The 14415-nt window shown below is 38.7% G+C and overlaps 1 protein-coding gene across 9 annotated transcripts in view; it reads left to right on the top strand.

Moving 5' to 3' along the window:
* Rbm47 (RNA binding motif protein 47) overlaps positions 1–14415 on the top strand; it is a 162125-nt gene that overhangs the window by 112459 nt on the left and 35251 nt on the right. For 8 of the 9 annotated variants that reach the window (XM_046453460.2, XM_046453382.2, XM_046452951.2 and 5 more), the window contains one exon: positions 14144–14257. The gene's annotated coding sequence lies outside the window, so the exon portion shown is untranslated. Of the gene's footprint in view, positions 1–6631; positions 7183–14143; positions 14258–14415 lie in introns of those variants that run through there. The other variant, XM_046453329.2, reaches the window with a different exon arrangement.

The raw sequence follows: 14415 nt of genomic DNA, 5'->3' as shown, positions 1-14415 counted from the left end.
CGAGAGGAATCCACCATCCTCCTGTCCCTGGATGACCTGAGCAGCCTCCTTGCGGGTCCTTCTGCTTCCTGTTTGGCACACCTGTGATGCCTGCTCCACACCAGAGTGACCTTAGTAAAGAGAAAATCAGATTGCATCCCTTCTATGCACAGAATCCTCCAGGAAACTAAGTAGCAGCTGAGGCCCGTGCCTGGATCCATCAGGCCCTTACCTGAGCCCTGCCTGCCTTGCTCCTCCGCCTGAATCGCGCCTCCTCTTTCTTGCCATTCTTCAGATATGCTGTCCTGTAGCCCTGCCTCCTTTGATCTGCAATGCTTGTTCTCAGGGTCTCCATACTTCTTGCTCTTTACTTCATGGGGAAGGAGGGTGGTTCTCCCAGTGCCTCTTCCTAAGCCTCCTTTATTCATCCTCATAGTATTTGTTTCTGTCCTCCTCCCCCAACACATATACGCTCATTACCCTATCTTCAAAACTAGAACAAAGACACACATGATAGATGATCAATAACCATTCACAGCCAATTCAAAATCAAGTGTGTGGTCGTTTCCATTGGCTCATGCAAAATTAAGTTCATTCAGTCTGCACTGTTTGCTTCAGTAGTATTTTATATTGTTCTTTTGCCTGAACATAGGCTCCTTGCTAATTTTAGCATCCTGTCTAAGCTGCTCAGCCTTGGCCTTTTTAAGATGCCCTCATAGTTCTAATATCACTGTAATCATTCGTGACAGGACCAGTTTTTACAGATCTACAGCAGCTAAAATTTTGATATTTTTTGCATGATTTCTATTATTTCCATATTCTTTTAAAATTTCTTTAGAATATCTACTTTTTCCTCAAAAACTAACAGCCCCTTTTTAAAAAAATGAAAAAAAAAAGGATATGTTGAATGAGTAATTAAGTTCAAATAAAAATTGAGCTCAAAAGTTGTACAAAAATGTATTACAATCTTTAGACTCAACTTATTCAGTAATTTGCTAGTTTATCTAGCCCCCAATAAGATTCAATTTCCTGGTTAATGAACATATTTATAAAATATTATTATATTTAAGGTTTATTTCTGTCTTCTTAATAGTTCTTAAAATAGGAACATTCTTTAGGAAAGACCATTGTTAGCTTTTTAAAAAAAATCACAAAAAACCCCCAAATACAGAGAAGTGTGTATTTTGAAGTTGTGGGGTTTGTGGTTGCCTGTGTTTATAATTTAATATGACTGTGAGTAAGGATGGAGATAATCGCACCTCTTCAGAAAGCTTCCCTGTGGGCTGTGGTCCAGCTTGACAGTGCCCCCCCCCCCAACTCCAGTAGCTAATACGGCCTGGACTGCACCTGGTGCTGCTTCTCTTGGGCTCTTACACGTTGCAATTGTTTGACCCCAAAGGGATGATGAGCTCTCAGTTAAGAGACAACAGGGTAGTCCCAACTTTAGTTGCCTCTCCCTAGTTCTTGAGTACATCTTAGAATACTGTTGAAAGTGTTCAGTCAACACCAGTTGGTCTAGAAAAACACAGTAAAAGATTGGTGGGGCATCTCTGTGGCGATTTTGATGAAATTGTGAAAAGTTATATAATTACTAAAGAATAAAACTTAATAGCACACTTGGCAAAACCAACACTCTCTGGGCTCCTGTTAAACTGGCTGCCATTCTAAAGGGGGAAAGGAGATCTACTTTTCACATTATGATTTGATGTGGTAGCATTTCTCTAGCAGAAGTGGAGCACAGGGCTTGGATTATGCACATTATTTATGACTTTGTAATAGGTACCTTCTCTCTACTTGCATTCACTATTCTGAACTTCCTCTTTATAAAATAAACTGTTGCTGTGTGCAGTGGCACACGCTTGTAATCTCAGCAACTGGAGACTAATGCAGAGGATCACAAGTTCAAGGCCAGCCTCAGCAACTTAGTAAGCAACTTTGCTAGGCTCTATCTCAAAATCAAAAATAAAAAGGGCTGAGATGTAGCTCAGTGGTAAAGTGCCCCAGTACCAAAAAAAAAAAAAAGAAAAGAAAAAGTTAAACTCTTACAACTACGACAGGATAAATAGGTAAAACTCTTACAACTACGACAGGATAAATAGGTAAAAGCTTGGTAATTGCTAAACTTATGGTCTACTACTATTTGTTATGTTGATGGCAGAAAGGGATTAACTAAAAAGTTGAACAGGTTTCGAGAAATGATGCGGAATGCTGCCTAAAATGGAGAGTTTAGGGAGACAATGCAAATGGATTTTTCTTTAGATTAAAAAACGATTGTGCAGTTTTCAAAAGTTATGGTTTCGGGCTGGGGCTGGGGCTCAGCGGTAGCACACTTGCCTGGCATGTGTGAGGCACTGGGTTCAATTCTCAGCACGACGTAAAATAAATAAAGGACTATCAACCACTAAAAAAATAAAAAATTAAAAAATAAAAGTTATGGTTCCACTCACCAAGCATTAAATTTTTTCCTACCAAGCTCCAAAGATACCAACTGCAAAGTTCCAAGTTTTTCTGTGGAAGTGCTTATCACTGGCAGGCTGTGATAAGCACTTCCTCAAGGTGAGATGTGAATAGGTACATAGACAGGTGGCAAGTAGGAGGCTAGAGAGAAGGGAGGAAGGAAGGAAGGGAAATTATTGGCTCCAACTCTAAGAGCCAGATGCGTGGGTTCAAAGCCTCATTTCCACTGTTTGCTAGTGGTTTGGCTTGGGCAAGTTGCTTTATTTCTTATGCCTTAGTTTTCTCATCTATAAAATGGCAATGATTCTAGTACATTTTCCAGCATATTTATGAGGTTTGCATGTAATAGTAGACATGAGGCACTTAGAATAGTGCCCCTGTATGATATGGGCTGCAGACAGGCATTAGTTGAGGTTATGTTTTTCTAGGTGGAGGTGAAGCTAAGGGAAAGTTAGGAAAATTGAGGAAAAATTGCACCTGTGGAGCTTCTCCATCGCCTCCTCCCCCAGCATCTCCTTGCCAGCAACACGTGTAACACAGCTGTGTGTTTTGAGCCCTTGGGCTCTTCAGGACTGCCCATTACTCAGGAAGGTAAGGAACATTTAGAATAAGGGCACCATTGTGACATATTTAAATGTGAATAAAAACAGAAATGTCCCATGCTTTAGGGAAAGCTCGGGAGGGAGGAGTTGGTTGGATGTGGGGTGGAGTTTCTTGGTCTCATTATTTGGCTCATTCTCTCATTTGCTCTGAGAAGTTGCAGAGGGGCTGTACCACGGCACAGTGACACATAATATTCCAAAGCTTTTGGACTGATGCACCTGAGGCCGGTCCCTGATCCACTCCCACCCCTTTCATTTTCCTCTCTCTGAGACAGGATGTTCATGAGCAACCAAGGTGGGCCTAAATATTATGATTAAAGGGATTATAGGGGAGGGGTGAGTGGAGTTAGCAGAGCAGCCCAGCCCAGCCAATGGAAGCCTCTGAGGTCCTGCTCACCTGAGGATAGAGTGGGAAATTAGCTTTACTTCAGAAAATCACCCCAAAGCATTACATTCTCTCTTGGATTTTTTCCTATAGTGCCATGTATTGGGCTCCTGCTATTATATTTTAGATATGCATTGTCTTGCCTATGTCCACATTAATTAGCTACTACCATGTAAACCAGAAGTCCTGGACATATGATTTAAATTAATCCCAGTATACACTTAGTGCATTTTCCATGAGAAATACAATGTATTCACATGCTTAATTTTTGTAATAATAAGTAATAAATATACTTTTTCTTATAGGTCCGGGAACATGTTGACACACTCTGTGCCCTGTTCCTATTCTCCTTTCCTGCTGTCTCCTTGGCTCTTTTGCAATCTAACATAACTATATATCCTACTGATTTATTCATCCAGTGTCTGTCTCTCCCATGAGACTGTAGGGTTCACAGGGTGAGATTTTGGTCTGTTTTGCTTACTGCTATTGCCTAGTACCTTTAAGTGCACCTGGCACTAAAACAAATGAACTATACAAATGCCAATTATTCCTATAATTTTGCTCTTTAAAGCATTTTTATCAGTTGAGAATATCATTTTTAGTTTTTTAAATGCAAGCCTCCAGGTCCTTTCTCATGTCTGGATAAAATAAATTCTTTATCCCAGATAATGCAGTGTCTATTATTGAACTCTTCCTTTTCCATACCTGTTGAAATTATGAAAGGATATTTGACAAATTAAGGGGAAAAAAGTACTATGGTGCTTTGAATCACATAGTTTTGTGGATATTGTTCTGTACCTCGCTACTTTTTCCGTGTTGGCTAATTGGCTTCGTAGTCAACCATTATTACTGACACAACCAATACAGTTACATGGCTTTGTTGTCAATGTTTAATACCTTTTCAGATGGAGGCCTGCACCTTATTGTGTGTGTGTGTGCACACACACATGTGTTCTTACACACACACACAAGTGAGCGATTTCTTCCTCTTATACTTTAATCATGCACTGATACAATAAAGAATAATTTTACCTTAGCTTCTGAAATTCTAAATAGTATCAAATATGCTTCTAGAAAATGAAATATTATTGTTATATATAAAAGCAAATACACACACACATGATTTTACACTGGTTGTCTTAGTCTTTAGATAAACCAAAATAGAAAATAATGCTCTATTGGTAGGATGTCAGGGTAGCCTGAGTAGATATTACCTATAATCACTAGCCCACATAATTTCAAATTGTCCTTCCTATGTTTCATTTCCTTGTCTCGAATTTGTCTTGAGTCTTGTCTCTGTCCTTTATCCTTATCCTGTTAGGATAAAGGGCTTATCCTGTTGGAAGCTTCTGTTTTGCATCTGCATTTACCCCCTTTTCTCTACAACCTCAGACCTGAGATTGGCAGGCTGTCACTCCACTCTGAAACAAAGGTGCTCTGTGAAGACAGTGGGTCGCTCCTTCAGGGATGACTGACTTCCAAGCTTATTACATGCTAGCTCATGGCCCATGAAGTGCCACATGTCCACTTAGAGACCATTGATGCAGTTTTATACATCTGCTTTCAGAGAGGGCTGTGGAGTAGGAGCCACTGTCAATATAGTAAGAGGGGTGACTTTCTGTGTGCTTTTCTATATTGTTGAAGTTTGCTAGAAACTAGTGTGCATATATTTTTTATACCAATTTTATTTAAAGCCAATGCAGGAAAAATCTGCTTGTTTTTGTTAAAAGTGGGCTATAATCGTAATTATTATTTTCGGATCTTCAGTGAAAAGCTGCCCTGTTCTTACTGCCTTACCCCTCCTCCCAGCCCCACCCAGGTGCTGAGGATTGAACCCAGGGCCTGGTGTGTAGTAGGCAAGCACTCTACCACTGAGCTCACCTCCCACTTTACTGTTTATCATCTTGTTCTGATTTTTTTGTTTGTTTGTTTTCCTAGGTTTTTGCATTTTTTTGGTTATGTTTGGTATAAGGAGTGTGTGCACACATGCACACACACACACACATATTCTCACAGACTTTCAAACCAAAAATACTTTTTCTAATGCCTAAAACATGCGATATACCCAAAATTTTTCTATATAATGTGCCCAATTTCTCCTACATAAAAACAGATTTTCTGGGTCTCATTTGTAGTCGAGAGAAAAAAAAATTTGTCTAAAAGCAGTAGTTTTTTTTTTAAAAATGATGCCTTAGTAACTAAGGGCTGCTTTGATTTTCCTTCAGTTAGAACTCAGCGATTTTGTTTTATGTAATATTTAACATGATTACAATTAAACTTGCTTTGGATTTTGACCCTTTATTAAACTCACTAATATTTTATAGTCACTGTTGATAGCTTTAGATTATTTTATCTATGAGCAATAAAGCTATCTTTTATAAAATATGGAAAGATGAACAGCTCGAAAACATTCTGATCACGCTGCTCTTTCCACTTCTAACCCTGGCTACTTGCCATTGCTAAGGCTTCTGGAATTGAATAAGGTCAAGGAAAACTCGGGGGTCACAATTCTGGTTCGTTGTTGTTGTTTTGTTTTTTCTTTTTATGGTGATGGGAATGGGACCCAGGGCCTCACCTGTGCTAAGCACATGCTCTAGTACTGAGCTATACCCGCAGCTGAGTCGGAATTGGATTTCAGGAAGAGGTACAGATTTTAGTTTTTCTTTATGAGCTATGAAGCTCATTTTCATCTGGTTCAGAAGGTTCCAGAAGCTTTTCTTAGAGTTCCTCTTCTTCTCCCTTCTCCTCTGATTTCCCTGCTGCCTGAACTGACAAACTCCACTTCCCGAGGGACTTTCGGTGAGGTTCGTGTCTTGGCTGCTTAAACAGGAGTGTGTTTACTCTGCTTAAGTGCTCCAGGTTCTCCTGATTGTTGTTATGTACAGACTGTTGTTATTACCATAAAGCACGTTTTACCAGCCCCTTCTGTTTTCCTTCTGTGCCCTTTCTACTCTTCTTCACTTCTTACTGATAGATCCATTTCTAGCTCCAAACTGATCCACAAAGGAAAATAAATGAGGGTTTAATTCACGTGTAATTTTTATCTACCTATTTTTTTCCTACCAGACTCAGAAACATGATTATTCGTAATGATAAGGAGAATAGACAAAGGGTACCCAAGCTAAGTTATCTGCCCCAAGTTTAAAGAAAAGCATTTTAGCAAATGTTGCTAAAACTATAGCATTTCTTTAAAAAAAATCATAGTAATATTTTTTAATATTTTCTATATGCCAAGGATTTTTCTTAGTGCTTTATGCGTATTCCTTGATTTAATTCCCACGACATCCAGACAGGGTAAGGATGATTGGTTTTCCTATCTTTATCTAGCAGTTTCAGGTAATGGGCACCCACATGGTTCTAGAAAGTGAGTTTAACAAATGATTGGTTTCCTTGTAGTCATTATTGAGTTTGAATAAAATATTTCAGCTAAATCTCCTTCTTTATGAAATGCCAGAGCATTTATCTTCTCTGGCCCCAATTTTTTGTAGTAGGTTTTCCACTAAATTTCAGACGGCTATTGACCATTTTCCGTGTGACAGTTTTGACACCTCCCTTCTTTCTGAACCACCCACTCAAGCTCATCCCGGGTGTTCTTAGCAAATGAGTCCCAAGGCATTTAAGTGGTCAAAGCTCGTTGACCAATGAGGAGACGAACCAGGTTATGAGCGAGTTCCGTGGTTCCTGATCCCGGAGCAAAGGTTGCTACTGCAAGGCTTTTGTTACCATTAGCTGTCGCATCCAGAGTTCAAGGCTGGAAAGGTAGGGGGCCTTTATTTGTTTTAATAGATGAGAGGCAGAGATGGTTGTGTTTGGTTAAAGCAGTCTAGATCGGGTTGAATAAACAAATGCTCCATTTCAATAGTTTTTAAATTGAAGGCAAAAGAAAATTGGAAGTTTGTAAAACTTCTGATGGCGCACAGTTTGCCTTACCAGCAGTAAAACCAAAACTACTTCAGTCATGGACTTCTTTTTTAAAAAATAGTTTCCTCTTGTAGTTTTTCATTTTACTCTCTTGAAAACTCTAGATCTCGGCAAAGATTTTTTAAAACTAGTTTGTTGCTATTTAAACTATGGGATTAAATGTAGAATTTATCATCACATATTTGTTTGCCAAAGTCATTTCAGAGTAAGTCTTTGGAGAAGAAAATGTGATCATTAAAAATAAGAAAGAAATTTGACATTTTGATAATTAATATATAAACATTTCTTCTTGAAAAGTAGTTAGTTAATTTCATGAAATGAACTTATGTGTTAGTTATATGTTTTAAAGACAAAAAAATCCATTTCACTCTCATTGTGTATAATAGTTTAATTATATTTTATATGTTATATTCTAGTAGTAACTGAAATGACCAGAGGGTTGGAATATCTTATTCACTTATTTTTAACTAGAAATGAAACAATTTGAATGACATTCAAAGAAGAAGGTAATTAGGAAAAGGAAAATTTGCTTCCTCAAAATGAGCCCTTTTCTTTCATAATGAAAAAGTCTTCATTTTGATAAATCAATGCTGTGATAGAATATATACATGAAAAACGTATATTATTCTTATTTATTACCTCACAGAACTAGCCTGTTTATTAGTATACTTATTTATTAGTGTACAATATTGTTAGCATCAAAAGATAAGTTTGGGTTCAAAGAAAAAGTATAATTGGTTTTCTATGATTACTTTTTCCCAAAGATACCTTATTAAGGATTTGCATTTTAGAACAGAGATTAGAGTACATTTATTGAAACATATTGAATGAAAGATTTTTAAAAATAGTTTTTAGCTCATTTTTGTCCTCATTTTTAATGAAATTTTTTAGTGCACACATATAACTCAGTATATTCAATTACAGCATCTCAGATTTCCTATTCTCATTTTGATATATTCATTTTAAAAAATTTGCATCTTGAAATTTTCTGTTTTTATTAGACTTGTTCAGAATGCCTTTTTTGAGAGGTCGCTCTCAAAATCACTATCTACCATCATTGATGTTCGTTACTCTCATTGACTCTTGTGGGGAGATGGCTGGTGGGCGGGAAAAACCAGCAGTCACAGTGTTAACTATTCCCCTGGCCTCAGAGAACACTGGCTAACCATCTTCTCCAGTATAAGTAAATGCTGTTTCCCAATTCCAAGCTGAGGTTCAAAGATTTAGACTTAACTTCACAGATCAGAGGTCAGGCACGAATTGCTGCAATTTGTAGTTCAATTCTGCCGATATGACAGAATTTCACAGCTATGATGATTGCTTTTTTCCACTTCTGCACATAGGCCAGGCTGGGCAGTTACCAGTGTAATTTGTACAAGTCAGCCCTTGGCACCCAGGTTTAATGAATAACTAGCTAGTGCCTTAGGTTTCACTGGTACAAGGTACATATTATAAAAAAGGGTCAAATGTCACACAAAGACTAAGAGGGGTGGGGAGTGATAATCTCATAACCACCAATTATGAATCATATCTAAAAATTTAGTAGTTTGAATTATACATAAAAATACTATGATTTTTTAAAAATCATATGGCCACGGTATGAATTTAGTATGTTCGTTTTCTTGGTTACTGAAAGAAATGGGTAATAATGTTAAATGAAACAAGAAAAAACTGTCTGATTAGAGATCGTAGACCAAGCAGTAGTAGAAAGTAAAATTACAGGCTTTGTTTACTTACTTCATGGGGTCTCTGATTTCTCACAAACTTTCCCTGATGTCTTGGCTTTTTAAGAATCTCAGGAACAATTGGAATATCAAGTATTTCTGGTTCCATGGTACTTGTGAGCAACTGACATTCTCTACTCTTCACCCCAGAAGTTGAATTCCTATGTTTAGTTTTTACTGTTTAAGTTTGAATATTTGGGGCTTTTGAAATAATTCTTAGATGGTGGGTCTTTTTTTTTCAAATACTATTTTATTTATTTATTTTTATGTGGTGCTGAGGATCGAACCCAGGGCTAGGCGAGCACTCTACCGCTGAGCCACAACCCCAGCCCCAAGATGGTGGATCTTAATCCATGGATTTGCCATTTAGTTCTAACTAATCTGTACATATAGAGTCGTTTATGCATTAGCTTTCTGTTACTGTACCAACTGCCTGAGTTAATCAACTGACAAAGAAAAAAGGTTTATTTGGGCTCACCCGGTTGGAGGTTCCAGTCCATGATTGATTGACCCTGTTGCCTTGGGCCTGTGGTAGGGCAGCACATGAAGGTGGAGAGCCTATGGTGGAGCAAAGCTGCTCACCTCATGTCCAGAAAGCAAAAGGAAAGGATGAGGAAGGGTCTGGGACCCCACTGTCCCATTCAAAGGCATGCCCCATTGGCCTAAAACCCAAGACCCAGGACAAAGTCCCACCTCTTACAGGTTCCGCCACCTCCCAGTAGAACTATAGGCTGGGGACTAAGCCTTTGATATATAAGCCTTTGTGGAACATTTACGATCCAAATTTTAGCCATTGGTAACTTTTTTATAGCACAAATTATAATTTTCTACTCTTCCAAATGGGTGCAGAAGCAATTGGATTCTCCCACAGGACACAGTAATTAAGAACACTGATTCTGTTCTCATACCATGGGTTTGAATCCCAGCTTCATGACACTCAGCTAAGAGATCCTAGCAATTGGGCAGCCTTCCTGTGCTGCTGTGACTCAGTTCCCTTTTCTCCAGAGTGAGTGAAATCATAGAGGTTATAGCAACAATTAAATAAGATGGTGGTATAGTTCATGGAATAGAATAAACATGCAAAAAATGTTACCTGTTATTACCATTATTAATATTAGTAAGACTTAGTGTAACCTAGCCTAGCCTGGCCACAAAACATCCCAATTTGGTGTAGACTTGATCTTTTCTCTGTTCATGTCGAGAGAGACTCGGATGTGGCATAGTTGGATGAGGTGGTTTGGGAACATTTCAGGATACCTTCCTTTTGAATGTCATGGGGCAATATACTTTAAAATTCCTCAGTGTCAAGTCTAGCACTCTTTTAAGAAGGTTTCTTTTTCCATAACTGATTTGGTATCACATGGCAACATCTGTAAAAGGAGATAAATCCAGATCATGTATTTTCCTTGAAGATATATTTTTTTTCTTTTTCCTTCTTTTTAATGTTGCCAAGTGGTAAGAAGCATTTGAGCTTTGGAAAAAATCCATAAATGATACCTTTCAAGTAGGCTAAATTCTACCCTGAATTATATATATTATAGTCACTAGAATGTATACTTCCAGAAATACCAGAAATTTAAAAAAAAATTTTTGGTTCCAGTACTTGAACCCAGAGCCTCACACATGCTAGGCAAGTGATCATCCCTAGTCCCAGAAATGAAAATATTGGTGAAATTTCATTTTTTTATTCTTATGAAACATAGAAGTAACTTTTGAATAAAAACATGATTTGAACTATAAATGACAATTTTAAAGTTATGTGCTTACCATTATAAATGTAGTCCATCTCACATTAATTAAACAATTAATTAAGCTCCTACTGTGGGCCAAGATAGGGCATGAGACTTTGGAGTTATAACTGTAAGACAGATCTCCATTCTTCCCTAATAGAATATTAAATTGACTATAGATGACCTTAGCAATCTCTAAGGATAAACCAGCCATGTCATAAGATCTACCTAGTGTTGTGAAGAGTGCTGGGAGGGATTATGTGACAGTGTGGGAATCTCTTCAGGGATGGCTTTCTAGGAGTAAAATTTACAGCTGAGTACAAGCTGGCTAAGCCAAGGGATTGGGGGGACAGGAAGCATTGGGAACAACATGTGTAAAGAGGGAAATGACACCAGGTAAGACTGGAGGAGGAGCCAGCAACTTCAGGCCTTATTAAGGAAGTTTGGTGGCATGTCCTAGGTCAGATGATCCAAGGGCAGAGTAGAAACTAGGAATCTGTCGTCTGACCCTCATCCCTCTTCCTGGTAGCTTTAAGCCTATATACTTTAGTTAGCATCCCTGGGAGTGGGCCATTAGTTTATCTTTAATAATCTATTTTCAAGAAGTGGAAATTTTATTCCTCAGTGGAGGGCAGGGACGAGAAATTTACTTTTAGTCCATGCTAGTGACTGAGAGTTGAGAGCAGAGCACAGAACGTGACTTGATCTTAGTCCGAAGTGACCTTTGGTAAAAAATGAATTTATTAATCTCATGGATTTGAAACAGCTTTCAATCTATGTATGGGTATGAGAAGACACAGAAAGAAGAGGGACCCCTCCCAAAACAACCAAAACAGGTCAGGTCGGTGGAGATGGTGCCATGAGCATCCAGCAAATGTTGGCCCTCAGATCCGGCCGTGTGATGCAGAGGGAGCCCTGAGCAGCTCTGAGATTCACATGCTGGAAGAATGAAAACAGACACCAGTTTCTTTGCTCACTGTAGCTTTTCCCTTTCCTGGAATCTACAAAATTTTCCCCATTTGGTCTTCTGAAAGACTCCGTGATGTAGTGAGCAATGTCTATAGCAGCTTCATAGTGCAGGGTGTAAAGTCGGGCTGGACTGAATAATGAAATCAGTTAATCTCTGGAAACCACAGTTCCCTAGGAATTTACCGCACAGATCTTAGTCACCTATTTCCTACCCACTGGGTGACTTTTGTAAGACACAAAAGTTTTTTTTCCTCCACAGTAAAATCTCAAACCGGGTTTCTCTAGGGTACCCAATATTGTGTCAGGAGGGATGTGACATGTGGGTTTCATTTGAAGGTTCTTGACAAAACAATAGCTTAAAAACAGTAGCATTAAAATTTTTATGAAATAGATTGTGTTAGGAGTCATTCTGGAAAATCAGATTTTTCTGGAAATAAGCAATTGAGCCTAAGCAAATAATTGCTACTTACATAGCTAATCAGTGATCTTTCTTTCTCTTATTATGATATAGCACCAAACTATATGAATCCTGTGTTTCATTACATAGTAATAATTTGCTTTCGATTCATGGAATCTATGTCCATTACCATGCCATTACATTTTTAAAGGGAAACTTTTACCACTATATCAAGAGAGAAAAATCCAGAACTCTGCACACATAGTATGTGCCAGGAATGGTGCTGAATTATCTCCATTTTATGGAGGGTCAAAAAAGCTTGAATAAACTTGTTGAGATTCACTTACCTAGTAAATGAGTGATGTAGGAGCCTGATTTTGTCCCTCTGTCTTGACATTACACAGCTAATTTTAAGATGCACCTTGTAATTTGCGTTTTCATTTTCATAGTTTTGGTCACACTGTGATGCTGGCTATTAAGTACTATGTGAGCTGCAGCATTTTAGGACTCGTCTATCTCAGTGCTGGGCTTACCCAGCACTTGAAAAGTAAATTAACAGTTACTGCTCTGTAATTTGAGGTTGTGACTCTCCCCACCCCTTTGAGGAGATCATCAATGATAAGGATTAAGACTAGGTCCTGGTTAAGATTATTGTTTATGTTTCCATGAGGTTATGGATCCTACTAAGAAATGATCATTCCAGTAAAGATCATTATGGCTGAATAATTTTGACTTGTAACTGACTCTAGAGGGCATTTAACCCGGGGGTTCTGAACTGTGCTCTGTTGAGGCCTAAAGGCCCTGTGATGCCCTGTGGTGGCCTTATGATGGGTGACCCAATGGACCACAGTGGGTGATGGAGGCGTCCCATCATCACCCACCTCCACTTCAGCCAGGCTTCTGTTTGGTTGGTTTATACATCTAGGTAAATTTTCAGTGGAAAAATAGGTGCTACAACTAAAAATCAAAGCAAAATAAAATCACACAAAAACAAAAGCTGTCTAAAAACTATGATTAATCCAATTCCTTTATTCTTGCGAGGAGGGAGGGAACTATGGCTTGGCAAATGACATTTGCCGAGGTCACGGAGCAAGGGCACGGCTGACCTAGAATTAAAACTAGTCTTCTAGCTCCCTGGCTGGCGCTGCTCTCACAGGGCCATGTTGAGCCCTGGGCATTTAGACACACACTGTCATTTGGAGTTTCTGGTGGCTTAAGGAGGGCTTTCGTGGTGGGAGGGTCAGGTAGATGGTATTTCCAGATATGAAATTAAAGTAGAATTTTGAGCTGAAGGTATATTGTAATGCTTTATCTAAAATACTTTTAACCTTTAGGTCCCCTTGATTTGACCGTTTTCTGCAAATTGACTTTTAAGATTATCCTAGAACCTCAAGTAGTATTTTTCATAGCCCTCTCTCTGCAAAAAGCATCCTCAGAAGAGTCTTAACTGTGCATTTTAGACCAGAATAGTAAGTCACTTTCATAACAGCTCTGAGTAATTGGAGGTCAATACCTGAAGTCCTTGTCTCAGTGGTTTGGGGGACCCTCTCTGGATTCTGAAGGATGAGTATGATGATCTATTAGTGATGTAGAACATAAGCCCCCAAGTGGAGTGGGGAGGCCCAGGAACTAGATATTTTTATCTCTATAAAGGATTTGAGCTCTTCTTTTTGTGAGTCTTTGAGCATAAAATAGAGTCTACATCTGTATTCCTTCCTCAACACTATGTCTATCTTGAAGTCGTGGGTGTCTAAAGAGAAATACACATCAAATGGAAGAAACTGGTCACTTTCTGATCACTACTTCCCATTTCTTCAAGGCCATCCTTGAAGAGGATTGTAGTTCTTGGTTTGTAGAGAACATGCTAATTGGAGTAACACTAGTTCATTTCTAAAGAACATGGTCCCCCAATTTCACCTATGAAATTTGGTGACATACAAAGCATTTCTAGCATTTATTTTTCTTTCTTAACCCTTTAGGATCGGCCTCAAAGGGCACTCCAAAAATTGAACGGACAACTCTCAAGCAAGCTGCCTGAATTTACCTGTCCAGCATCTTCTAAAGGAACAGACCTATCGAATTGGTGGCTCTTGGTAAGTACACATCCCAGCATCCTTTCCACTTAAGTGCAAACATAAAGCCTCCTCCCATTCCACCAGCTATCTGCTGCTTAGGCAGCGTGTCCCGGGCATGTGTTTATGTGACAGCATTAGTGGTGCATTGCACATCATGCTCACACACTTTGAACCTA

Source organism: Marmota monax, unplaced genomic scaffold, assembly GCF_021218885.2.
Source record: "Marmota monax isolate L192 unplaced genomic scaffold, Marmota_monax_Labrador192_F-V1.1 WCK01_AAM20220418_F8-fsc00025, whole genome shotgun sequence".
Taxonomy (NCBI): domain Eukaryota; kingdom Metazoa; phylum Chordata; class Mammalia; order Rodentia; family Sciuridae; genus Marmota; species Marmota monax.
This window is presented reverse-complemented; position numbering and strand designations above follow the sequence as displayed.